This window comes from Agelaius phoeniceus, chromosome 8 (assembly GCF_051311805.1).
Source record: "Agelaius phoeniceus isolate bAgePho1 chromosome 8, bAgePho1.hap1, whole genome shotgun sequence".
Lineage (NCBI taxonomy): Eukaryota > Metazoa > Chordata > Aves > Passeriformes > Icteridae > Agelaius > Agelaius phoeniceus.
The window spans coordinates 2,115,471-2,139,984 of NC_135272.1; positions in this window are offsets into that span (position 1 = coordinate 2,115,471).

The following is a 24,514-nucleotide window of genomic DNA, read 5'->3' on the forward strand; positions in this document are numbered from 1 at the left end:
AGAGGGACACTGGAAGTGGGAATGTTCACAAAAACAGCTGGACCCTCAGGAGGAGGAAGTCCAGGGGATAATGGAGATGGATTATTAGATGTGTCAGGGGCTCCCATTGTAGCAGGGACACACCACACCAGAGCCCTTGTTAACTTTTAAAGTGGGTTCAGATGGAGAGGAGGTGTGTTTCCTAGTAAAGACAGGGGCCTCTCCATCCACCTGAAATTTTCTCCCTAAGGTGGGAGAATTGTCAAAAATATCTTCAATTATTCAAGGGGTTGTGGGAATTGTAGTTTACTCGGTAGGCTTGGAAGTTTGAAAGCATCTTTCTCTGAAGGAATTGTGGATATTGTGGTCAATGGGTTTAGGGATTTAATTCCTTTGTCTATGTGGGGTTTTGTGCAGAGCTGACAAGCTCCTGTTTGGAGGGGACCCATGCTCCTGTGCTTTTTGTGTTTTGTTGTTAAAAGCCAGAATTGGCAGCTTTCAGTCCTGAAACCAATTCTGCAACTCCACCAGTCTGCGGTTTGTTGTGGAGAACTAGAATTGGCAGTTTTAGTCCTGAGGCCAATTCTGTAGCGGCTGCCTTGTGGAGATGGTGTTGTCCCTATGCAGGCCTAGGTATTTATCATGCAGCTTCCTCTGTGGGGGCTATAGGAAAACTTCAGGGGAAAATATTTTGTTATTCTTCCTCAGTTAATTTAGTAGTCGCCTCCCTACACCTGGGGTGGACATGATGAAAAAAAAAAAAAGGGGAAATTGGCTACTGAAAAGATGATTGGTTATTAAAAAAGTGATTGGTTGTTAAGAAAGGCTCTAGGCAGTGGCATTGCTTGCTGCAGAACTTGATCATGTCCAAAAGGCAAGTCAGTGGAATAAAAGGAGCAAGCTGCTAAGGTGAACTGCTCCAGGATGAGAAGCAAAAGCCTGCTAAAACCCTGAAATAAAAGCAACTCAGATGCTTAATTCACGGACTGCAGCTCTTGCAAAACATTTTAAAAGTAGTCTCACTCCCTCTGCTGAACAATCTATTGGAGGAAACCCCACTGAACTCCTGGTGGGAAACAACAAAAGGTGGAGGAGGGTGGGGAAGACCACACGCTCATCCCTCTCCCCACTCCAGGCACATTAACGTTACAAAAGCTAACCCTATAATAAATAACCCTGCATTTACTGCCAACTCTGAACCTGGAGATGTCTCGTTCACTGATACTTCAGCCCAAAACATTGATGGTAAAAGTATAGAGCTGTTGTTACACCCCAGGTTGCAGCTTAGCTTATTGAGTTTCTTATCAGTTGACCAGAGTGTTTTGTTACTTTTGACATGTAGGGGTCATGCCAGGTCTGGATGGTTTTGTTTAAGCCTCAGCTGGCACTGGGAACACTGTGTGGGCACTGGGCACTGAGAATACTGTTCCACATCTTTCAGGGCAATTGCCAGCCTCAGGTTTGTGCTGCAAAAAACAATTTCCATTGTGCCTTATTTCACAATGTAACCATTGATCAAATTGTGTGCTGTGGATCAATTTTTATCTTTCTGACTTTTGTCAGCTGCTCCACTTGATCATTCTATATTTGTAAAATCTGATAGTCCGCATGGGTTTTAACCAATCCTAGATGGATTTGTTAGGATTGAGTTTGTAAAAACAACCATTCAAATCCTCCCTTTGCCAAACCTCTTTTCCATTCACTTGCCAATGAACATTTCCACTGACAAAATCACCGTGTGGCACCGACTGGGCCAGGGCTCCATGGGCACCCGGCTCGGGCCCACAGGAGCCTGGAGCAGAGCCCGCGTGGCCCAGGGAATAGAACGGCTTGGGTAGGGGCACAGCTTTTTATTGAGTGTAAGAAATGTTTCAGTCTGCTAAAACTTCAGGAATTGCAAGTTCAGTTTCTAAGGCTGCCTTCTCAGAATAGTTTACATTAGAAAGCTTACATTACTCTTTAGTATCATTTATCCTTAAAGGAGACCAAAAAAAAAAATCTGTGCAGAATGACTGAGGAATGACTGTTATTTTCTTAAGCTAATGTACAGTACCCAGTGCAAAGGGCTGCAAGTGTTAAAGGTTGGGATATTGCCAGTACCTAGACATTAATAACTCATGTTAATATTAAGACTACAAGACAGCCATGTCTACCCCCAGCTACTACTTACAAGAGAGTGACATGTTTTTATAGGGGCAGGTGGGAGAACACGATTCGGATTTCCTCGCTAACAAATTTTCAATCCAAAGTACTAAGATAAATTCAAGAGCCAGAAGCACATAGTCACATAAAAAATAGAGAGATACAATTAGGAGCAGCCACAGTCTTAATCTGCCATTAGGTATCTAGTGCAGGCCCTAAATTCCAGTCAGGAAACTTATGTGAGTTGTGTTTTATATGATGGTTTCACTTCCTCATCTCGTACAGCAATAGAATTGTGTGCATTGTAACTTCCCAAGAGCACAGAGAACGCTCATAATGGTCTTTCTCAGCAGGAAATGTGGGCATGTATTGAAGAAAAAACTGATGTGAATGTGTAACAGACTATATCTATATAGATGAACTACCTACAGTTTGCAATTCCAAAAGAAAAAAAATTAAACACATCAGGGAAAATAAAAAGCAAGGCCAAAAGCAGAGTGCCTTTGAACTAAAAGCAACTATTAACTTACTTTTTGTATACAAGGCTTGACACCAATCATGATAGATTCACCAAAAACTTTTCCATCTTTGCTTAAGGCTTTCCGGGCTTGAAGCTTAGACTGATATCGAATATGCATCCAGTTTCCTGTGTTGGACATCTGAATGAGATCAAGTGAAAATTGTGAAATGTAGTTTTTTAAATGCTTGATTCACAATGTTTTCTCACATAAGTGTCAAACTAAGACATACCACATGCTTGAATATGTTTCCATACTGAGCAAACTGTAGTAGAATCTAGGAAGCTGATGCTTGAGGAAATCTGAAAGACAGAATTGAGTGTAACCACTTAAACCACTCATAAAATTGAGTGGTTTAAGAATTCAGGTGTTAAGATCCAACCCTATGAAGCATTTACAGAAATGCAGAAGAGAGCACTGTAATTTCAGAAGCAGTGACTTGAGAAATACCACCTTCTAGGCACTTTAGCACACACCCCAACAGCAGCTTTTCTTGTTCCCTGTTCCAAATGTGGTGTTGAACTGAGCACAGAGGTGGTTGTAATTGAGTGAAGAAGCCCAGATTGATGGATTGCCTTCCATCTTCACAAGGTTTGATATCTTGTGTATGAACTGGTGGCTTCTTGCTAAGCTTTATTGTGTTGGCCTGTTCTAACTAGAAAAAATCATGTGTAGCTCAGTTTAAATGGCTAACTGAAATGTATGTGTTTGCTTGCTTTAACCATAGCTGTACTTGCAGCACATACGAATGCCAGACAACATCAATGCCCCCAAGGATTTTTCTCGTATGCTCTAAAGACTTCCCCCAGGTTTTTCCAATACTTTGGAAATCAACTTACCCAAATACAGTTACCCATGTGTCATCAAGTTGATCTGAAGGAAGGGAATCACCTTGAGTATCAAAAGGATCCAGCTGAGCAGGAGATAGAGTAGTCTTCTTAGGCTGCCCAGTACTTGCAGGGCTGAACATGCTTGAAGAAGCTGTTCAATTGAAATGATATTGCTGAACAGATTTCTTTTGCAAGACAGAGGTTTATTAGAAAAGAATAAATTCAGTGTCAAGCATTTCACTTGGATGTGGAAGAGTTTGATGGGGATTTACTCACAGACAGAACAAGTAAGTCAATCCTAACTTCACATCTGCAAACACACTAGGAAGTTTTTAGGACTAGCAACCTAGTGTTCTCTTCAACTTCAAAACACCAATAGCTTAATACAGTTGCCAAATAGGAACAGGCCAACACAATAAAGCTTAGCAAGAAGCCACCAGTTGATACACAAGAAATCAAACCTTGTGAAGATGGAAGGCAATCCATCAATCTCAGCTTCTTCACTCAATTACAACCACCTCTGTGCTCAGTTCAACACCACATTTGGAACAGGGAACAAGAAAAGCTGCTTGAAACTCAGTCTCAGAATAAATAATTATTTCCTACTCATACCCACATACCTTTTGAAAAGCTAACAAATACACCACCTCTTCATAAACTAACAAGGAACTGATGTAGCTTGAACAGGGATGATTTTTCTGTATTAAAGAAAGCAGTAAGAAAAGAGAACAGAAATTTTGACAGGACATCTACCTGCTCCTGGAGTTGATGGCAGAATTCCAGTGGATGGGCTCTGTGATAAAGTAAAGCTGGCCTGTATTAATATACAGAAAGGAACAAATTATTCTTATAGGTATACTGCTCAGATCAAGTGATTTAAATATTCAGGTAATAATATTAATTATTTGCCTTAAGTTATTCTTAACTTTTTAGAGAACAGATATTTGCATGTATATTTAACCAAAGATTACCAAGAGCTATTAATGAAAAGTTATTTGGCAGCATATTTGACATATGCTTTGTGAAACAAAGTAGCTTTAAGTATCAATAATCAGAAACCTTCTTAGAATAGTTCAATGCACTACTGCTGCACTGTAATAATTCACACATTCATATGCATCCTGATGGGAAGGATATTAGTATCCTAATTTTATCAGCGTTTTCACTGCCTAAAGGGTTCAGAAATCATGGGAACATAACCTTCCCTTCTATGGAGACTATTACTAGACTTACTTTCCTGCTCAACTATTTAGTGCATAGAAGGAAAGAATACTTTGAGTTTTAGATGGTAGCACTTGTTTTGGTTTTGTTTTTTTTAACATACGATTTCAACACTCCAAACAATTTTAGTCTACTTTTAGCCTGAATTATGGCATTTCTCAGATTCAAGATCAAACAGCCTGGAGATACCTGTAGACCTAGCAACATAGGTTCTCTGTCGCAGACATCTTTCATGAAAAATCCTTTCTTAGGATTTTTCCTTGTGAGAAGCTGCAGTTTCAGCAACCAAAAGTAAACAGTGGTTATCTGCTGCTGTGGAATGCAACAGGTAGACCTGGGATTGGTCTCCTGTGGATGTTTGGATTTACTAACCACTCATGGCAGAGCTGGCTCTTGCTCTCTGTCTGAGACACAGATCTTTGTTATTCATTCTTGTCTATTCTTAGCTTAGCTAGCTTCTGAAGAAACCTTTTCCTTTCTATTTTCTTTTTACTGTAGTCTTAATGTAACATATATCATAAAATAATAAATCAAGCCTTCTGATCATGGAGTCAACATTCTCGTCTCTTCTTCCTCCTGAAAACCCTTGTGACCATGGTCACAATTGGTGACCCCTCAACTGAGGAGGACAATCATCACTTGGTCAGACCACCAGAGGAGCATTGCTACACTGGGTAAACCCCGAATGTGTGGCATTGATGGTTGCTTCACAAGTGACCACAGAAGTGGATTCTAGCCAGGAGCTGAAGAACTGAAGATCCGAATTTGGACAGAGTTCTCAGCAAGGCTGACCACAAAGAGAACCTTCTGAAAAGCCTCCAGGAAGATGTTCAGAAAGCTCAGCACCGTGCAGATAGCCAGAGAGTCCTGGACACTGTCACAAGGTACTGTTGGTTTTTCCCCTCCTAAAGATGAGGCCATTCGCAGTTTGTGGCTGCTCATCTGGAGGACTTCTCCCCTAGAGGATGAGGTTCCATTCTCCCCTTCAGAGGAGAAACTTATTGCCCTCTGGCAAAAATGGGGTGAAGAGGACGGAATTCTCCTGTTGGAGACAGATTTCTATGAGTTTTTTCGATGGGCAAAGCTCTTTGGGTTTTTTACGAATGTGCTATATGCCCTCGATATGTTCGTCTGGGAGTGTATGGGCTCCATTTTCCAATTCTTTTTGGACCGTGGGTTCGGATGCCCCTCGATTTATCCAACCTTTTTGTTGCTCTTTCTAGTCTTGAAACGGAGAGCAGCTGTTTTTCCCTGGATTGCTAACTGCAAGGGGAGAGTCCCGTTCCCCCCAATTCCGGGGGAAGACCCTTTGGAGGGGGACGATCTGCTGCTTTCCAGCCCCCCTGAACCACAGTGGGGGGGCGAAGTTTTGCCCGCAGCCAAAGTTTATTTTACTGCGTCTTCGGAGCATGCTCAGACGGAGCCATTTTTTCCCCCCTCCCGTTGCTCTCAGTGGGGAGGGGAGTAGGCGGTGCCGCCCCGGCCAGTGCCGCGAGCACCGCCCCGGCCAGCGCCGCGAGCGCCACCCCGCCCAGCGCCGCAAGCGCCGCCCCAACTCGCCCCGCAGGTGCGGGCAGTTCCCTGCGTGGCCCCTCCCGTGGCCGTCCCTCCGGCAGAGCCTGTGTGCGCTCCGGCCGCGGTTCCGCCGGCTTCCCTGCCTGCATCTGAGGCCTCAGAGACACCGCTTCCCGCAGCTGCGCCGATATTGCTGGGCAACAGCGATCCAGCGCTCCCCCCGGCCGTCCCGCTGCCTTCTGCGACTGCAGTTCCGCGGCCGATGTCCAGAGCAGAAGATTCTGCCGACCCCGTGCCGCCCCCACCGCCCCCGCCGCCTCCCCAGGCGGCCCTGCTGCCCGCCCCGGCAGTTCTGCCGCCTGCGGGGACTCCGTCCTCCGTGTCTGCGTCAGAGGCTTCCCTGGAGCCGGTGGCAGCTGCAGCAGCACCTCCTGCATCCAGTGTGACTTCCTCCCCAAGTTTTTCGGGTTGTCCTGGGGCTGCCCCTACGGGGGGAGCTGGGACAGGGGAAGAGGGCGTCAGTCTGTCCTTCCGTGGAGGAGGCATGGCCCGACAGCTGGCTGTGGGCGCAGCGCGGCTGCCTGTTTTCAAGATCAGCATTTTTGGTGGGTTGGGGGGTGTTTGGTCCGGGTTTTCCCCCTGGGGGATGCGAATCTCTCTGCCGCCCCTCGCGCGCCCCAGTGGCGAGGGGGAGGTGGGTCCCGAAAGTTCTGCCCCTGGTCCCCAGCCCAGAGGGGGTGGAGGTGGTGCCGTGAGGCAGATGGGAGGAACACCTGGTGCATTTGCATTGCAGAGGCAGAGGGCACAGCAGGACGAGAGCATCGCTTGTCTAATGTGGGGAAAGGACATCCCCAGACCCGAGACGAAGTTTCTCGGGACAGCTTCTGTCTTCCCATTGCCAGCATGCCTCAGTGATTTTGGGGAAAGGAAGCATTTGGTCATCCCTTCTGCCATTGTACTGGCAGCAGGGTGCGGGTCTGTGCCAATGCAGAGCCTGCCTCGGGGGCTGGGCCTGGGCTGTCTGGCTTGGTTGCTTGGGCCAGGGCCACCTCCCGGCCTCCTGTTGGGTTTGGAGGCTTTGCTTCCCCCTTCTGGTCCTAGGCCACCTTTCAGTGGGCCAGGTCTGGGGTTCCTGATCCTTCCACATGGGCCAGGGCCCCCAGGGGCCTCTCTCTGGCTCCTCTGCTGCTGCTGCTCTTTCCGACAAGACAAAAAAAAAAAAAAAAAAAAAATTGAATTGAATAAAAAAGGGTGAAAGAGCTGGCAGCAGCTCAGAGGCATTGAGGAGCCAGGGATTGGCTTCAGCCCAAGTTGTTCAATAAAGGGCTGTGGCAAGACATTTCAGAAATTTTCTCAAAATTCTTTGAAGACTGTCAATGGACTTTTGATAACTATTGATGGACTTTTTCTGTAGCAAGCCTGTTTCAGGACCAAAAGAAACTTTCAGATATGGCAAAGAGGAACATCTTCAAGCCATGGACTTTTCCTGAAACTCAGCTCCTTGGACTTGAATTTTCTTTGCATTGTTTTTTCATTTTCTTATATTATAAAATTGTTTTAGTGATATGATAGAATTTATGTTCTACGGGTGAAGAAATTCCAAGTGCATTCCACAGGAGCACTTGAGTGGAGTTTGATTGGCAACAGATAACCTGTCAAGTGTTTGTCTTTTTCTTCGGCATGAGTACAGCAGAGAAAATTACAAACACTTTTCCTTTTAATTTAACTAAAAAAAAAAAGGTGACATGTCGCAGACATCTTTCATGAAAAATCCTTTCTTAGGATTTTTCCTTGTGGGAAGCTGCAGTTTCAGCAACCAAAGTAAACAATGGTTATCTGCTGCTGTGGAATGCAACAGGTAGACCCATGATTGGTCTCCTGTGGGTGTTTGGATTTCTTGACCACTCATGGCAGAGCTGGCTCTTGATCTTTGTTATTCATTCTTTTCTATTCTTAGCTTAGCTAGCTTCTCAAGAAACCTTTCCTTTCTATTGCTTTTTAGTATAGTCTTAATGTAACATATATCATAAAATAATAAATCAAGCCTTCTGATCATGGAGTCAACATTCTCGTCTCTTCTTCATCCTGAAAACCCTTCTGACCACAGTTACAGGGAGTGCTCCCTGTGTCCAGCTGTCCCTGCAGGATGGCCCCAGGGCAGAGCCCAGCCGGGCTCGCACTGCAGCCCCTGGAGCTTGGGGCAGACAGGGCTCCCAGAGCTGAGGTTCCTGGGGAGCACCCGGAGCTGTGCCTTGCACTCTGTTGCCGTGTGTCACAGTGCAGGCTGGCTCGTGCTGTGTGAATGTACCAGCCCTGGTTTGACTGCCAGGGGCCTCGCCCAGTCACATCTCTCCCAGGGCTGCAGCATTTCACTGGCCAGAATCTGACAAGGCATAGAGATCAGAGCAATGAAATTATCCAGGTGGGGTTTTTCAAAGGCCCTTTAGAAGGAAGGGCTTGAGAATAAATGCTCCCTGTTTGCCACATGAACATCGGGGTGAGTGCTCTCTCTGTCTCCAACCCACTCCCCTTCCAGCCAACGTTACAGCCACCCACTCCCTCACACATCCCCCTCGTGCCTTCCCACTGCCGTGTCCTGTCAGGGCTTCCCAGCCCCTCATCCCTTCATGGCCCCAGCCCCTCAGGGGCTGCCCCAGCCCAGCCAAGCTGCCCGGCAGCAGCGCCGCAGCCCCAGAGCAGCTCCAGAGGAGCCCCATCCAGAGGCACCTGGGAGCCCTCAGCAAGGCAGGCAGCAGCACACGGGCAGGAGGACACAGAGGGCGCTTCCTGCCTGGCACAGGGCTTGTGGCCATCTCCAGGCACCACTCTGGCAGGGATCCCCACAGCTCCAGGCCCTGCCCAGCCGCTCTGTCACCAGCACAAAGGCTTCAGCAGAACCATCAAAGGCCAAGGGGCTTCTGGCCATTTTCCCTGCAACACTGCACGCCTGGACAGCTGGCTGAGCCCAGGCACCCTCCTCCCCCTCTTCCCCTAAGCCCTGCAGAGCCTAGGGAGCAAAAGAAAGCTCCTGGGAGTCTGTGTATTGTAACAAACTCTATATTGATATACTAAAGAAAAACCAAAAAGAAGAAAAGAACAATCTGAAAGAAATAGAAAATTCCCCCTGGCTCAGGTGGCCCCAGCAGACAGAGCCTCTGGCATCAGCTCTCTGCAGAGCTGCAGCAGCGCAGCCAGCCGAGCGCCGAGAGACGAGGCCGAGTCCTCCATGCCCTGCGGAGCTGATCTTGCAGCCTCTGGAAGATGGAATATGGCTCACTCTGCAGTGCCTGGAGGACATCCAGTGTTGGAAGTGCCACGTCTGACATGGCACTGCTGGTGTCCTCTGTCAGGTGTTGAAGGTCTGAAAGAGAGAGGGACAGAGCCATGGTCAGATGCCGCATCTGCGGGGAGTCGAGGAGAGCCCCCTGGCAGGGCCATGGCAGCCGGCTCTAGCCATGGGCAGGAGGGAGCAGGGACCAAGGGGACCAGCCCGAAGCTGCTGGCCACGAATCCCCCGGGTGGCCCTGAAATCTCGGTGTGCTCTGCCCACGCCACCCCTGGTGCGCACAGGGAGCAGAGCCCTCGGCAGCCGGGGCAGGGCTTGCAGCTCCCCCGGCAGCCCCCGCTGGCCTCACTCACCGCTGCAGAGGAGCCGGAGCTCTTCCTTCTTCCCCCTCAGGCGCCGCGCAGCCATGCCTGTGAACACAGAGCCTGTCACGGCCCCAGCGGCAGAGCTCCCTGCCAGCGGCGCTGCCGGCGCTGTGGCCACACGGGCTGCTGGCCCGGCAGGGCTCAGCCCGGCCCTTGGCACACGCTGCCGCCCCAGGGCACGGCTGCCAGAGGGCGGCAGCAGCAATGCCCAGGTCAGGCGGGGCTCCGCGGCGCCGGGCCCGGCTGGCACTGCCGGGGCAGCAGGCAGGGCTGGGGCCGAGCCGCGGTGGGCCGGGCCGGGGAGGGAGCCCGGGCTCGTGGCTCACCCATGAACCTGATGGCCGCCGCTCGCAGGGACTCCTGTGGGCTCCGCAGGTAGCGCAGGGCCCGGCGCAGGTGCTCAGCCGCTCTGCTCCTGTCCTCTGCCAGCTGGAGAGAGCGGCAGGAGGGAAGGCTAGGCGCGGGCTCCGCCCCTGGGCCGGGCGCTGCCTGCACCGCCCTCAGGGGGCTTCTCCGGACTGAGGCTGGGGCTTGCAGGCCGTCCTTACCAGGCACTCACTGAACTTCCACAGATTCTGGCTCTTCACCAGTCTTTCAAGATCCCTCCTCTTCAGGAACTTGGCCACACAAAGCAGCGTTTTCCCAGAAGCCTGGAGAGCAGCAGAGACGCGGAGATGGCCCCACAGCCCAGGGTGCAGGACCCGCGTCCCTGTGCCATGGCCTGCAGGAGGCTGCAGCCCGGCAGGCGCCAGGCCAGGGGGCAGCCGAGCCCCCTGCCAGGGGGACAGCAGCAGCCCACGAGTCCTCACCTGTGCCACAAGCCGATTGCCATCATGGCAGTGGAAGAAGAGGGACAGCAGGCTCTGGCGCAGGGGTGTCTTCAGGGCCTTTTTTTCCCTTTCCGGTGGAAGAGTCACCAACGTTTGGAAGAGCAGGATGGAGATCAGCTGAACCTGCCAATTGTTCTGTATGGAAGCAAGAAGACAAGAGCTCAGCATTGCGGCTGCACGGGGCTCAGCTTGGCGCAGGCCTGCAAATGCACAGGACACAGTGTGCGGGCAGCAGCCAGTGGCCGTGGCTGGGGGCAGTGAGCCTTACGTGGTCAAAGAGTGGCAGGAGCGCCTCAAGCAGCTGCAGTGTGATGGGGCCGGGCATCAGCGTGTTGTTGTCCAAGATGATAAAGCTGAGTAGCATGACTGTCATGAAAACTATCTCTCCATCTGCATCCCACAGGAACTGCACAAGACTTTCAGTCAGGCTCCACATTTTTTTGGTCTGTGCGGAAGACAAGTTTGTGAAATGCCATCCTGCTGCCGCAGGGCCCAGAGGCCAAAGGCCTGTCGCCAAGCACTGGAGCAGCTGAACTGGGAGGCAGGAAAGCTGGGAGCAGCTGCCCCAGCGCCCAAAGCCCTGCCAAGCCCAAGCGACTGCATTGCCCAGCTCAGCCTCAGCCCCTGCCCCCTTCTCACCATGAAGGGCTCCTCAATGAGCTCAAGAAGGGCCCTGAGCGCCAGGCGACGCCTCTCTCTGCACTGGCTCTGCAGCTGCCTTGACAAGATTTGCAGGACTCTTTTAGCACCACGATCACTCAAGTCCAGGAACGGGAGGACCTGAAAGGCACAGGCCAGTGACAGGGGAGCCGGCCGGCAGCAGCCCGGAGCCGCACAGGGCTGGGCCCAGGCAGCAGCACAGGGCACGGGCACCGTCCCAGGCAGCTGCGGCTGCGAGAGGGCAGAGAGCTGGCAGGCAGCTCAGCCAGGCGGCGCTGGCCATCAGGCTCACCTCCACAAGGAAGGCCAGGGTGGGCAGCTGCCAGCGTGGCTCCTGTGTGCTGAGCAGCCGGAGCAGGTAGCGAGCGATCCGGGAGCACGAGGGGACGGAGACACAGCACATCTCCCTGGCAGGAGAAAAAGGAGCCAAGGCTGTGGGCCAGGGGGACAAACCTCTGCCAGGACTGACTCACAGAGCTCTGCTCTTTCCCCAGCATCCTGCAAGAGGCCCTGGGCTATTTGGGAGGCAGCTCTTCTGGGCACCCTCCTCTGCCAGCCTTTTCCAGTCTGCTTGGCCATCCCTCGGTGACAAGGCCCTCTGGCCCACGACTCGGGGACTCTGTGGAGCTCCCTGGGCACACATTTCAGAGGCTGTGGGGAGAAGGGGCTCTCACCTGGCCAGCAGAGCCACGGCATAGTGGTGGCTGTCAGCACAGAGCAGCGTGTCCCAGCCACAACGGCTTTCCATTGCCACCACCACATCCTCGTGCTGCATTCGGCAGAGCAGGCACTTCAGGGTCTGCACTGCAAACCTGCGTGCACAGCAAAGGCCAGGTCATGCTGGGAGTACTGGCTCCTGGCCAGGGACATGGCAGGGACAGGAGGAGTGGGATGGAGCACCTGTTGGGGCTGGTGGCAAGGCCGTATTCCTCCTGGCATATCCCCTTCCAGAAGGCATCGACCTCCTCTGGCATATCCAGAGTGCTGAAGAACACTTGGGAGAGCAGATGCACAAAGAGGCGGGGGAAATGCACCGTCACCACATGTGGGACACAGGGCACCTGGAGGATCTTCCACATCACCACGGTTGCCTGCAAAGGACAAAGCCCCCAGAGACAGCGCTCAGTGCCCAGGTGTCCGTGTGGCAGGGCCCGAGCTTGGCACAAAGAGGCCCGGAGAGAGGCAGCGGGAGCACGGGGCCTGCTGGGCCTGGAGCTGCCCCTGGGCCAGGTTTCAGGCCTCTGCCTGAGGCAGGGAGATCCAGTGGGGGAAGGGGGATGGAGAGTCAGCCTTGGGGCCAGCAAAGGCCAGTTAGAGAAACTCACAGCCAGGACAAAGACACCCGTTTTGTCCCCATCGGCGGTGCACGTGCTGTGCTTGGGCCAGCTCCCCAGCACGTGCAGGAGTATCAGCAGCGCCGGCTCTGCAGTCCTGGGCGAGCACATGATGCTCTTCCACATGGTGAAAGCAGCTCTGTGGGGTTAGAGCTCTGTCTCAGGGGGGTCTCAGACACAGCAGCAGGACCTGGGCAGCAGTGGGGAGCTGAGCTGGCTGCCAGCTCTGCCTCTGCCCAATGCCACTGGCCAGCAGCAGCCAGGCAGCCCAGCCCTGTGGGGACAGGCCCCTGAGGGGCAGCGAGGGAGCATGGCAGCAGGCTCGGGGGCTGACGTGCCAGGGCTGGCAAAGGGAGCAGCCAGAGGGCCCTGGAACTCTCTGTTGGTCAGGCCAGGCTACAACCTGTACAACCTGGGCCAGGCTGTACAGGTTGATGGGCTGGGGAGCCCTGAGCCCCTCTGGGCACGTGGGCCCCATACCTGTCACAGGACGGGGCCACACGCAGGAGCGTCACGACTACGTCAGCAGGCTGTGCTTCTGTCAGATCCAGCAGGCTCCTGTTCAGCCTGTGCTCAGCAAACTGATTGGCCAGGAGCCACTGGTGGATGTACCTGACCATGGCGGGCACCTGGAGAAGGCACGGGGAGACTTGGAAAGTTGCCAGAAGGAGGAATGTCCCCAGCTTCTCCAGACAAGTGCTTCCCTTGCCACCACGCTGCCATGGCCTCCAAGAGTTCCAGTGAGCAGCAGGCATGGCTTGGGCGAGCAAGCAATTCCTGGGAGGATCAAGCCTGGCCACAGGCTGCTTACTTGCTTTGGGTTGGAAAAGCCTTCCTCTACGAGCATATCCAGCAGAGCAGCACTGGTCTTGGTTTTGAAGATGTGCGAATAGGCTCTGAGCCCAGTGCTCATGGTGCTGGTCTCTTCCGCCCGAATTTTCTTGATGAATTTGCAAACCAGCTGTAGGACAAGGGCAAGAAGCCAGGCATGTTGCAGGCAATGCTCCAAGCGCGGTGCCAGCAGGCCCAGCCCAGGTGGGGATGGCTGCAGGTACCTGCGCTGTTCTGCGGAAGAGGCCACGGGCGGGCTCCTGCTCTTGTGTGCGCTCCAGGGCTGCACCTGGCAAAGAGCGAGCGCAGGCAGAGCTGAGGGGCTGCGGGAGAGGCCGGAGAACATGGCCCAGCCCTGCGCTGCCCAGGCAGGGAGAGCCCCGGGATGCCCCAGGGGATGGAGCACGGCCACTGCGGGGCCCCGGCCCCTTTTCTGTCCTGTCCATGGGCATGGCCCAGCGGATGGGATGGGATGGGATGGGATGGGATGGGATGGGATGGGATGGGATGGGATGGGATGGGATGGGATGGGATGGGATGGGATGGGATGCAAAGGCGCCAAGCTGGCTGCAGGCACCAAGCCTGTGGCCCAGCTCTACCACTCACCCTCTTGCGGCAGCTCAACTGGCAGCACCTCTTTGGTCTCCTGTGCTGGGGCAGCTGCAGGGCCTTCTTCCTCCTCTTTCCCCCAGGCCACCTTGGGCGCTCTCGGGGGTCTCTGCTCCATGTTAGTGCCTGGATTTTTGGCTACTTGCAGGAGAGATGCCTCGGAAAAGCTCCGGGTCAGCAAGTCCTGCAGTTGTGCCTGGAAGGCACCTTCAAGACAGAAGCCTGGGCAAGGCTACAGGACAGCAAGTCCTGCACTCTGGTCTCCAGGACTCCTGCCACAAGGACAGGAGACTCCTGACAACGATTGTGGTGGGGCCTCGAGGGCGCTGGTGGCAGGGATGGGAGATGCCTCTGGGGCACCAAGTCCCACACCCTGCCCTCGAGAGCACCTGCAGAAGAGAAGTCTCGTGAAGGCCACGCGTCGCCAAGTCCTGTGGCCTGGCCTCGAGCTCAGCTGCAGGAATAAGGCTTCGCAAAGGCTGCGGGTCAGACAGGAACGAGTGCGCTGTGCGAGGGCTCTTCATGGCACTGCTCTGTCCTGTTCTGCCCTGTTACGTGCTCCCAGCTCCCAGGCAAGCTTCTATTTCCCACGTGTCACAAAGGGGCCTTGGACACCGGGTTCCGTTCCATGGCACGGTGACCGTGCTGCAGCGTGCCACCCAGGGCCCTTGCACACACTGCCGCCTGCCCTGGGGCTGCCCCCAGCCCAGCCAAAGTGGCCCAGGCTGGAAGGAATGCCTGGCCCCAGGTGTCTAAGACAGCCTGCACAGGGTCTTTAGGAAGGGCTCAGAGCATCAGCAAACGCTGCCCGGCTCTGTGGCCTCAGGGCAGCAGAAGGAGCCCCCAGGGCTGCTGACGCCGTGCTGGGAAGGGCACAGGACCTTCTAGAGAAGCTGGCACTGCTTCCTTGGGACTCGTCCCAGCTGGTGGCCATCCTAAACCCGCAGGTATGACATGGACAGGGAATGTGTGGGCCAGGGCATGAATGCTGCTCTGAGCCCTGGGGCCCAGGGGGCGCTGACATCAGCAGCTGTGGCAGAGTCCCTGCCCAAGCAGAGCTGCCACCCCCCAAGCCCTGGCAGTGCTGGTGCCCATCTCCTGCCCCAGAGACCTGTGCCCCCGGGGGCTTCTGTGCCACAGGGAGCCAAAGCCCACCTGCATTGGGGGCTGTGCTCCTTCCTGCAGGGGCTGTTGGCAACAGCACCTGGAGCAACTGCTGGCAACACTTGGTCTCTGCCAGAAGGTCTCACTCCCTGCTGAAATTATTTTCTCATTGAAGTAATTTCCTTCAGCACAAAAACATCTTACTGAAGGCACAGAAGAATCGGGGGTTTAAGATTCCTCAATTCAGAAAAGCTTTACTTCCCATTGATCAAGTAGTTCCAAAAAGTTGCAAACTTCCCAAATTCATTGGGATGGCCTGAGAGGGTGAAGAGTTGGAATTTTGCTTCCCATTGTTATAAATTATCAAATCGTGAGCCAAAATTATCAAAAATTTAGCAAAGATTTATTAATTTGTCTGCAAGACCGAATTCCAATATTCGAAACCACCACAGCCAAAGAGACAGCGTCGAGCCCGAGTTTGGCGCTGGGTGAACCTGGACCTGACCCCTCGAGTGTCAGAGTCTCCCCCATTCATGCATGCTGCTTCTTGCAGTGAGGTTTTATACAGTTCATTGTGCCCGAGGCAAAGATGACCAAATTTCCTTTGTAACTCTTCACACGCATCGCTGTTTCTTTCCGTGTGCAGAGCTGGACAAAAGCTGGGTCCAGGTGTGCCATTGGTGTCAATCGGCTCCGGGGAAGCCATGTATGCAGATGTATCAGTTTGGCGCTGCTGACTGTCTTGAGAGATGCAATTGGCAAGGCGATAATCACTCTTGGGTGGCTCCTGAGGACTCGGGAAACCGGTGATCATCGCCCTGGACGCTTCTATCCTTACGGTAAGGCATCGGTCCTTATCTTAACGTGTGTCCGGGAACTAGTTGAATCTAAATAGACAGCTGCTCCTGGCTGGGATGGTCAAAGACATGCTTTTGGATTTCATAATATTTTTTACCATACATTAATAGCATGAATTATCCCTACCATATATAACAATCCCTCCCCTTTTATATCACTAATTTAATTCATACTTCCTTTATAACCCAAATTGCTAAATTCTTTTTATATCTACTTCTATTTGCCACCATTAAGGGTCTTTCACAAAGAAAGTAACCTTTATTAAACTATTCTGTACTCCCCTTGTGGAATATCCTGATACTCAGTATTGTTTACACTCGTTTTCGCTTGTTTCTTAAATTTTGCCAATACTTTGGCAGCATTGCTGGCATACTTCTTTTCTCCCAGGCTCATGATCTTAGGAGTGTTGCTTCCGGAAGCCAACTCCGGGTCCACGGGCACTATTGCTATCTGCATCCCCTGTACGACGGAGTGGATCAGTCTAATAAAACAAGGAATTACACATGGCAGGAATAGGATTCCGGCTACTGAACACAGCACGAAGAACATAATTTTATTCCACCAGGCCCCATCAAACAATTTGTCCCACCATGAAGATTGCAAAATTGAATTCCATATTTGAACAGGGACCTGGGCCACTTTCTTGATTTCAGCTGCCAATCCTCTTAAGGTCTCCCCATAACTGTCAATCTCAATACAGCATTCTGATTCATTGAACTTTCCACACACTCCCCCTTCTTCGGCCAGCAAACAGTCTAAAGCTATTCGATTTTGGTACACAAATGCCCATACCTGGGTGTGCTGATGACTAAGTAAATCCAGGGCCTCAGAGGTGTGATTTGATACAATTTCCACCACTGCCTGCAGCCGAATCAGCCAGCTCAGTAGGTAAATCGGAGTCCTATACCCACAGCTTCCATCTTGAGCCCACGTGCTCGGTCCATAATAATCAATTATTCTTGCAGCCGGCCACTCTTCCTCCCCCCAGGTTTGTTTACCACTTATTACAGGTATCATCTTTTTCAAGCTTCTCCTCTCCCTCCTCAGGGTCTCATACATAGGAGCCCCTAGTAGGTTACTTTTCATTCGAGGGAGAGTAAAGAAGACTGGCCAGATCATGCCCAGAGAGCATGATCCTTTCCACCTCAGGGGTAACTCACTGTATGCCTTTTTCCTGCAAATTCAATCAATTCCATCTGGGGCTTTCCATCTGATATTCGTCCTCCCTGGGTCTCCCCAGTATTCCCTCAGGCCCTCCAAGGATTTGAAAGGGTTGGCTCCAGGATTTTTGACTCAGCACAGTCCTATCCTTTTGTTCCATTCGCAATTGGTCTCATTCTTCCGGCTCCAGTACCCCGTAGGGGTTCTGGTTGCCAGACCTTGCCCTTGTTGTTTGAATTTACCATCAGGGTAGTTACACATGGAGTGTATCCCACCATCTCAGTATATTCCTTTCCTTCCCGACTGATGCAAATAGTTCCAATTACCCTCTGGTCCAAAATCTACCCCTAAGGCCTCTGTGCCCACTTTGAGACTTTTGGATTGTCCCATTTCAGAAGCTGTTCCGGAGCCAAACCTTCCCCTTTTCATGGCCATTTCTCTGCTGACTTCAGCCCCTCACAAATCCAGCAATTTGACAATCCCAGTTCAGTTGCAATTTCTTGCATCAAATCAATCGATTTCTGTCCGGGGAAGGCAATTCCCCATCAGCATTTTTTTCTCAAGTAATTCATACTGTTCTTCCAGAGTTTTTAATCTCTCTTGTTCAATTCATTTCTTCCTCAGTTCTGACTCCCTTCTCTTCAATTCCTGAGTGATCTCTCTCATTCTTCCCTCAGGATGCTCACCATCTTTATTTTTCATGAAACAGACAACCCGGTCGTATTTCAGGCACACCCTATCATCATTCACCTGTGCCAAATCCAATATGATTGGTTCTCCGCTTAAGGTAAACTTGCTATCAAATTTAACAATTCTTCCCATCCAATACATTTTCCCGTTCATCGTGCATATCCCCAGCCTCGCATTGTCATAACACAATGGGTTCACATGGTGATACGCGACAAAGATCAATTCAGTTTTTCCCCCAGCCCACATGGTTCGATTGCATTGGTTACAAATGGGGATTGACATTATTTCTGCACTCCGTTTCCGTATCTGATGCTTGTGCTCATCTGACTGCCCGTTCCTTGACCCTGCCTCAGAATTGATACACCAAATCTCCTTGTCCAATTTACATAATTTGACCCTTGTGCCATTCACCCAAGAGTACCTGCCAGGCTCCTTGATGCATTCTTCCAGGGCTTGGTATGCTGAGGGTTTCCCATCCCCTTGCACAACTGGGACCACCTGAGTGCAACTTCCACACTCATCTGCAGAGCTCTCGTTTCCGCCTCTCATCGGGACCTCAATGTGCAGACTGCGTCCTGCACATGGCCAGGCTCAGGCCAATCAGGATTCCCACCAGGCGTACTCCTCTGCCTTTGCCTCCTCCCCCTGGGGTGCCACCAGCGGTGGGGCAGACCATCTTCGCAGCAGCAGGAGTATTCTTCAGGGAACACATTTTCTGACCTAGCCGCATGCCTCCTTTTAAAGGCGCCTCACCGTGAAACCTTGACGGCATCTGAGCTGCACAGTACCTTGATTGATTTCCGGCACTCCACATCCAGAATCTCTGCCTTTGATCTAAGCTTTCCACGCACGCCGTTCTGAAAAATCTGAAACCACTCCTGTGAATCTAATTCAATGATTCTAGATTTGTGGCTAGGGTTAGGATTCGGTCAGTCAGCTCAAGCTCCTCCTCCAGACACTGAGTGCACAACCCCTTTGGCCTCTGTCCCCTTCTACAGTGTACAACAAACACTCCCTGACAGTATTCACATTTGAAATGTACAAACGGATAGCATACACAGTCAGACAGTCTACAACCTATCCAATCACTGTTGGTCATTTACAAGGATGTTGGAGTCTGAGTTTCAAGTCGCCTGGGGAAGAAGTGACCTTCCACTCGGGCGCTTCCTCCTGATGTTCGACTTTCTTCACCCTAGATGCGTGTGTCCAGCCTTTCTCTGCCATCCGAATGGCTGTGTCTGTTGTCAGGAGCACAAGAAAGGGGCCTTCCCAGTGAGGGGAGAGGGGTACATCTTTCCACACTTTGACAAGCACTCTGTCACCCGGCTGGATTTTGTGGATAGTGAATCCCAGAGAAGCACTCTGAGATATTATCCCTTGTTTCCTGAGTTCTTGCAAATTTTTGTTGATTGTAACCAAATATGGTTGAAATCTGACAGTCCTCAAGCCTTGGGTGTCCCACCGGCATCCCATGTCTATATGGCATCCCATACAGCATTTCAAACTGTGAGAGTCCCGTCTCTGAATGAGGCATCATCCTGATATTAAGCAATGCTAGAGGCAGGCATTTCAACCAAGACATCCGATTTCTAAAATTAATTTAGACAACTGCACTTTCCAAGTCGGATTCATCCTTCCCACTTGTCCTGAGCTCTGGGGATGCCACGGAGTGTGGTATTCCCACCGAATGCCTAGCACATCAGCCATCTACTTAACAATCTTTGATGTAAAATGTGTTCCTTGGTCTGAATGCAATTCACCACCCCATATTGGGGTACAATTTCCTCTAGTAATTTTCTGGACACTGTCTGAGCCCTTGCCCATGGGCTAGGAAAAGCCTCCACCCAATGGGTCAATTTGTCCACGGTCACAAGCACAAATTTGAATCTCCCCACTTTTGGCAATTCTGTGAAACCAACTTGAATTCTTTCAAATGGTCGGTACGCTACGGGGCGATTCTCCAGGCTGGCCTGTTTTGCCCTTGTCTTGTTAACTTTCTGGCAATTCAGGCATCCTTGTACCTCTTGTTTGGCCAATTCATAAATTCCCTTGCACACGAAAAATTTCAAAAATTGCTCTGCCAGGGCCTGTGCCCCCCAGTGTGTTCGCTGGTGCAGTTTCCACAAATCCTCCTGGTAAAACCTTTAGAAACTGGTCCTCTCCCATCAGGTAATCTCCAGTTACCTTCTTTCAATTTTCCTCCAATCTTTTCGTAACATTCAATCTCCTCTTGAGAAGGCTGTGGAGGATCATCTGGGACCTCAGTCCCTTTGATCTACGGGGTATTCACCGTCATCAGTGCCACGGTCTTGGCTTCCTGGTCCGCCAAATTGTTTCTTCCGGGTCGGAACTGAATTCCTGCCTGGTGTCCCTTTACATGGACCACCACAATTTCCTCCGGCCCCCTTAGAGCTTCTAAGATTTGCCGGATCAATTCTCCTTGCATCAGTCCCTTCCCCCTTGTGTTGATCAGCCCCCTTTCCTCCCAGATTTTCCCAAAAGTCTGAACCACTCCAAAGGCATACCTAGAATCTGTAAAAATTGTTCCCTTTCTCCCTTTCAGTCCCTTCAAGGCTCTCAGAACTGCATACAGTTCGCATGCCTGTGCTGACCAACTCGCACTCAGGGGACCTGCTTTAATCACTTTTCCCGTCTGTCCATCCACGACTGCGTATCCTGATTTCCTTTTCCCATCAACTACCCTGCTTGATCCATCCACAAACCACTTCTCTCCTTCATCCAACTCTTCCTCTTCTAAATCCCCTCTGATCTTTGTTTGTAATTCAACCACCTCCATGCAATCGTGAACAAGCTCCTCTGAAGCTTCCCCAAACAAAAACTGTGCAGGGTTCTGTGCGGTCGTTGTTCTCAATTCCAAATCCTGCGAGTGAATCAAAATGGCCTCATCCTTCAGCCATCTAGCATCAGTGAGCCATTTGTCTGCCTTCTGCTGTAGTATGTCCCACACGTTGTGCGGTGCAAATGCTACCAACGGTGCGCCGGAGGTTGCCTTCTTGGCTTCCTCCACCAGCAATGCTACAGCGACAATCGCCTGCACGCAGGTGGGCCAGCCCTGCTGACCGGATCCAAAAGCCTCACAAGTAACCCACCGGTGTCCTGGCCCCTGCCCAGTCCTGTGTCTGCACCCCATGTGCTGTGTGACTGCTCACGTCCACAAACAACTGAAAGGGTTTCTTCACATCAGGGAGGCTCAGCACTGGTGCTGCTGTGAGTGCTTCCTTGACTCCCCTGAATTCTTCTTTGTCTTTCTCCGTCCATTTGATTCGGTCTGTGGTGAGTTTCTTGTATAGAAACTTCAGCTTTTCGCTGTACCCTTCAATCCACTGCTGGCAATATCCCAACAACCCCAAAAGCTGTCTGACCTCCCTTTTTGTTTGCAGGGGTGGTAAGGCAATAATCCCTGCCACCCTCTCTGGATCCAATTTCTTTTTTCCCCTGGTTAACCAATGTCCCAAGTACCTGACCTCGGGCTCTGTGAACTGCAACTTCGACTTCAACACCTTCAATCCCTTTTCCCCTAAAAAGTTCCAAAGCTCAATGGTGCTCACCCTTACAACCTCCTCCCTTGGACCTGCAACCAACAAATGGTCTACATATTGTAGCAATTTTGTCCCCTCTGTTGGTACAAAAGGACTCAACACCTGCTCAAGTGCATGCCTGAATAAATTCAGGGAATCCATGAAGCCCTGAGGCAACGATGTCCACCTGAGCTGCTGCTTTCTGTTCGTCTCTGGGTCTTCCCACTGAAATGCAAAATAATCTCTGCTGCCCTCTGCTAAAGGACAGGTCCAAAAAGCATCCTTCAAGTCAATCACGCTGTACCACGTGTCCTCAGAAGAAATGTTATTCAACAAAGTGTAAGGATTTGAGACCATGGGGAACAAAGTCTTATTGCTCTGATTCACAGCCCTTAATTTTTGCACCAGCCTAATGCTCCCATCTGTCTTTTCCACAGCCAAAATTGGGCTGTTTTGCCGAGACATGCATGGCTCCAACGTTCCTTTCTTTATCAATTCGTCAATCACTGGTTTCAATCCCTTTCTCCCCTCCATGGCGGTGGGATATTGTTTGACCCGTATATTGTTTGACCTGTATAGGGTTTTCTGGTCTCCCAATTTCGACACAAATCCGCTCTATGTCCAACCTCCCAGCTTCCCCTTTGACATACCACACCTTCGGGTCTATTTTCTCCTCTTCCTGAACGGTGAGTTTATACATTCTCAGCCTGAGCCAGGAATTCTCCACTGCCAAGCCGATTTCTAGGGCTACCATCATGTCCCGCCCCAGTAAATTAAAATCCACATCCCGTATCATTAATATATGTCCTGTACGCCTTTTGTTTTCTGTTTCTATTTCTACATTTTTTATGATCAGAACCTCAAAGGGTTCCCCTTTTGCCCCGATTACCATCAGTGAGTCATCACTCAGAGAGCACCCTTGTGGCAGATGCTGCACCGCTGTCCGTTCCGCCCCCGAGTCTGCCATAAACCACATCTCCTGCCTCTGGGGTCCTACTTTTAATTTTATCAAGGGCCCCCTCGGTGTTCCGGACCCCAAACTGAGAAGCCCCTGACACCCCTAAACTTCTTGAAACATTGCATGGTCCTTGGCTTTGTTGGGACAATTCCTTCGTATGTGTCCCTTTTGCTTGCAGTAATAGCACTCGAAATCTCTCCTCTGATCATTCGATCCTTTTCCTTGGGAAGAGTTCTGTTTCTTTGCCAGCGCCTTCTTCGCCGTGTCTCTGACCTGCTCCTGTTTTTGTGCTTCCCTTACCACAGCTACCAATACCTTAGCTTGGATCTTCTGTTTCTCTTCGTCTCGTCTCATGTAGACTTTCTGGGCTTCCTGAAGCAGCTCCTGCAACCCCTTTTCCTGCCACCCATGTATCTTTTCTAACTTTTTCCAAATGTCCTCCCAGGATTTTGCTACAAACTGAGTTTTTAGCAAAACCGCCCTGATCGGAGAATCGGGATCCATGCCCAAATACATTCTCAAGCCCTTGCAGAGCCTCTCCAACCATTCCGTGGGAGTTTCATCTTTTCCCTGGCACTCTCTGAGTACCTTCCTCATGTTCTGTCCCTTGGGTACCGCTTCCCTGATACCCTGAATTATCATATTTCTTAAAATTATCATTTTCTGCCTCCCCTCCTCTGTCTGGGCATTCCAGGACAATTTTTGGTTTGGCCATCTCTCATCCCCGCTTTCCCCGTTGGGGTTTCTCTTTTCCCAGTCTTTGATCACAGCTAGTCTGATCATGTCCCTCTCCTCATTGTTGAACAGCGATCTCATGATCGCTTGGAGATCCTCCTCGGTGTAGGTGCTGGTCCCTAGAAATTCATCTAGCCTTTCTGCCACCCCCAAAGGATCATCCATTAATTTTCCCATCTGTTTCTTGAACGCTCGCACATCACTGGTGTCTATCGGGGCGTGTACAAAGCCAATAACTCCAGGAGCCGTCGGCACCTCCTGTAAAGGGAAGAAACGGGGCTTCTCTTCCTCATCCTCACTGTCTCCCGTGGTTGCCCTCCTCATTTGCTGCCTCGTTCAATAGGCCAAGGGAGATCTGACTTTGGGGATGGTTACCTGTTTTTCTTCAGTTTTGGGAAGGGTCAGCAGCAGCGGTTGCTCACATGGGAGCGGAGTCGCCGCCGCTTGTTCACGTGGAGGGGAAGGCGCCACAGCCTGCTCCGGTGGGAGCCTGGAGGAGTGGGGGGATCGGCCCAGGCTCTGTGCTTGTTCAGGATCCCCGAGTGCAGCAAACGGGAGAGTTCCCGGCTGGGAGAGGCCCCACTCAGAGGGAGTCGCTGGCCCAGGAGAGCTCCAAGGGCTCCTTTTGGAGCACTGTTTGTAGGGCCCCAAGAGAGGGGCTTCAGTCCCAGCAATGGCTCATCCTGGCCGCACTGGGCACCAACAGCTTTCTTTGGCAGGGTGAGAACAGGGATGTTGTGCCACTGAGGGAACAAAATCAGTTCCCAGGGCTGCTCCTAAAGGAACCAGGAGCTGGTTGGGCAGCGGCAGTGCCTGGAGCAGACAGTGTTTGTGACGAGCTGCAGAGGAGCTGAGCCCAGGGGCTGTTGGCCAAGGCCGAGGCCCAAGGAGCATTTCTCAGCTGGCAGGGTGGCCTGAGAAGGGCAGGGGGGAATGCAGCAGCACAGGGCCCATGGAACCAAGGGACCTTTGTGACACTGTGGGGCCCTGTGAGACTAAGGGACCATTGTCACGCTGTGGAGCCCTCTGAGACCAAGGCACACTTCTGACATTGCTGGGCCTCATGGAACCAAGGGGACTGTACTCACGCTGTGTGGCTCCATGGAATGTAGGTGTCACTGTGACACTGAGAGGCCTCATCAAACCAAGGGTCCATTGCGACATTGCAAGGCCTCATGGAACCATGGAGACCATTATGACACTTTGGCGTGACATGGAACCAAGGGGCTATTGTGACACTGCAAGACTCCATGGAACCAAAGGTTCATTGTGACATTGCAAGGCCTCATGGAACCATGCAAAGACAATTAAGACACTTTACAGCCTTATGGAACCAAGGAGCCATTGTG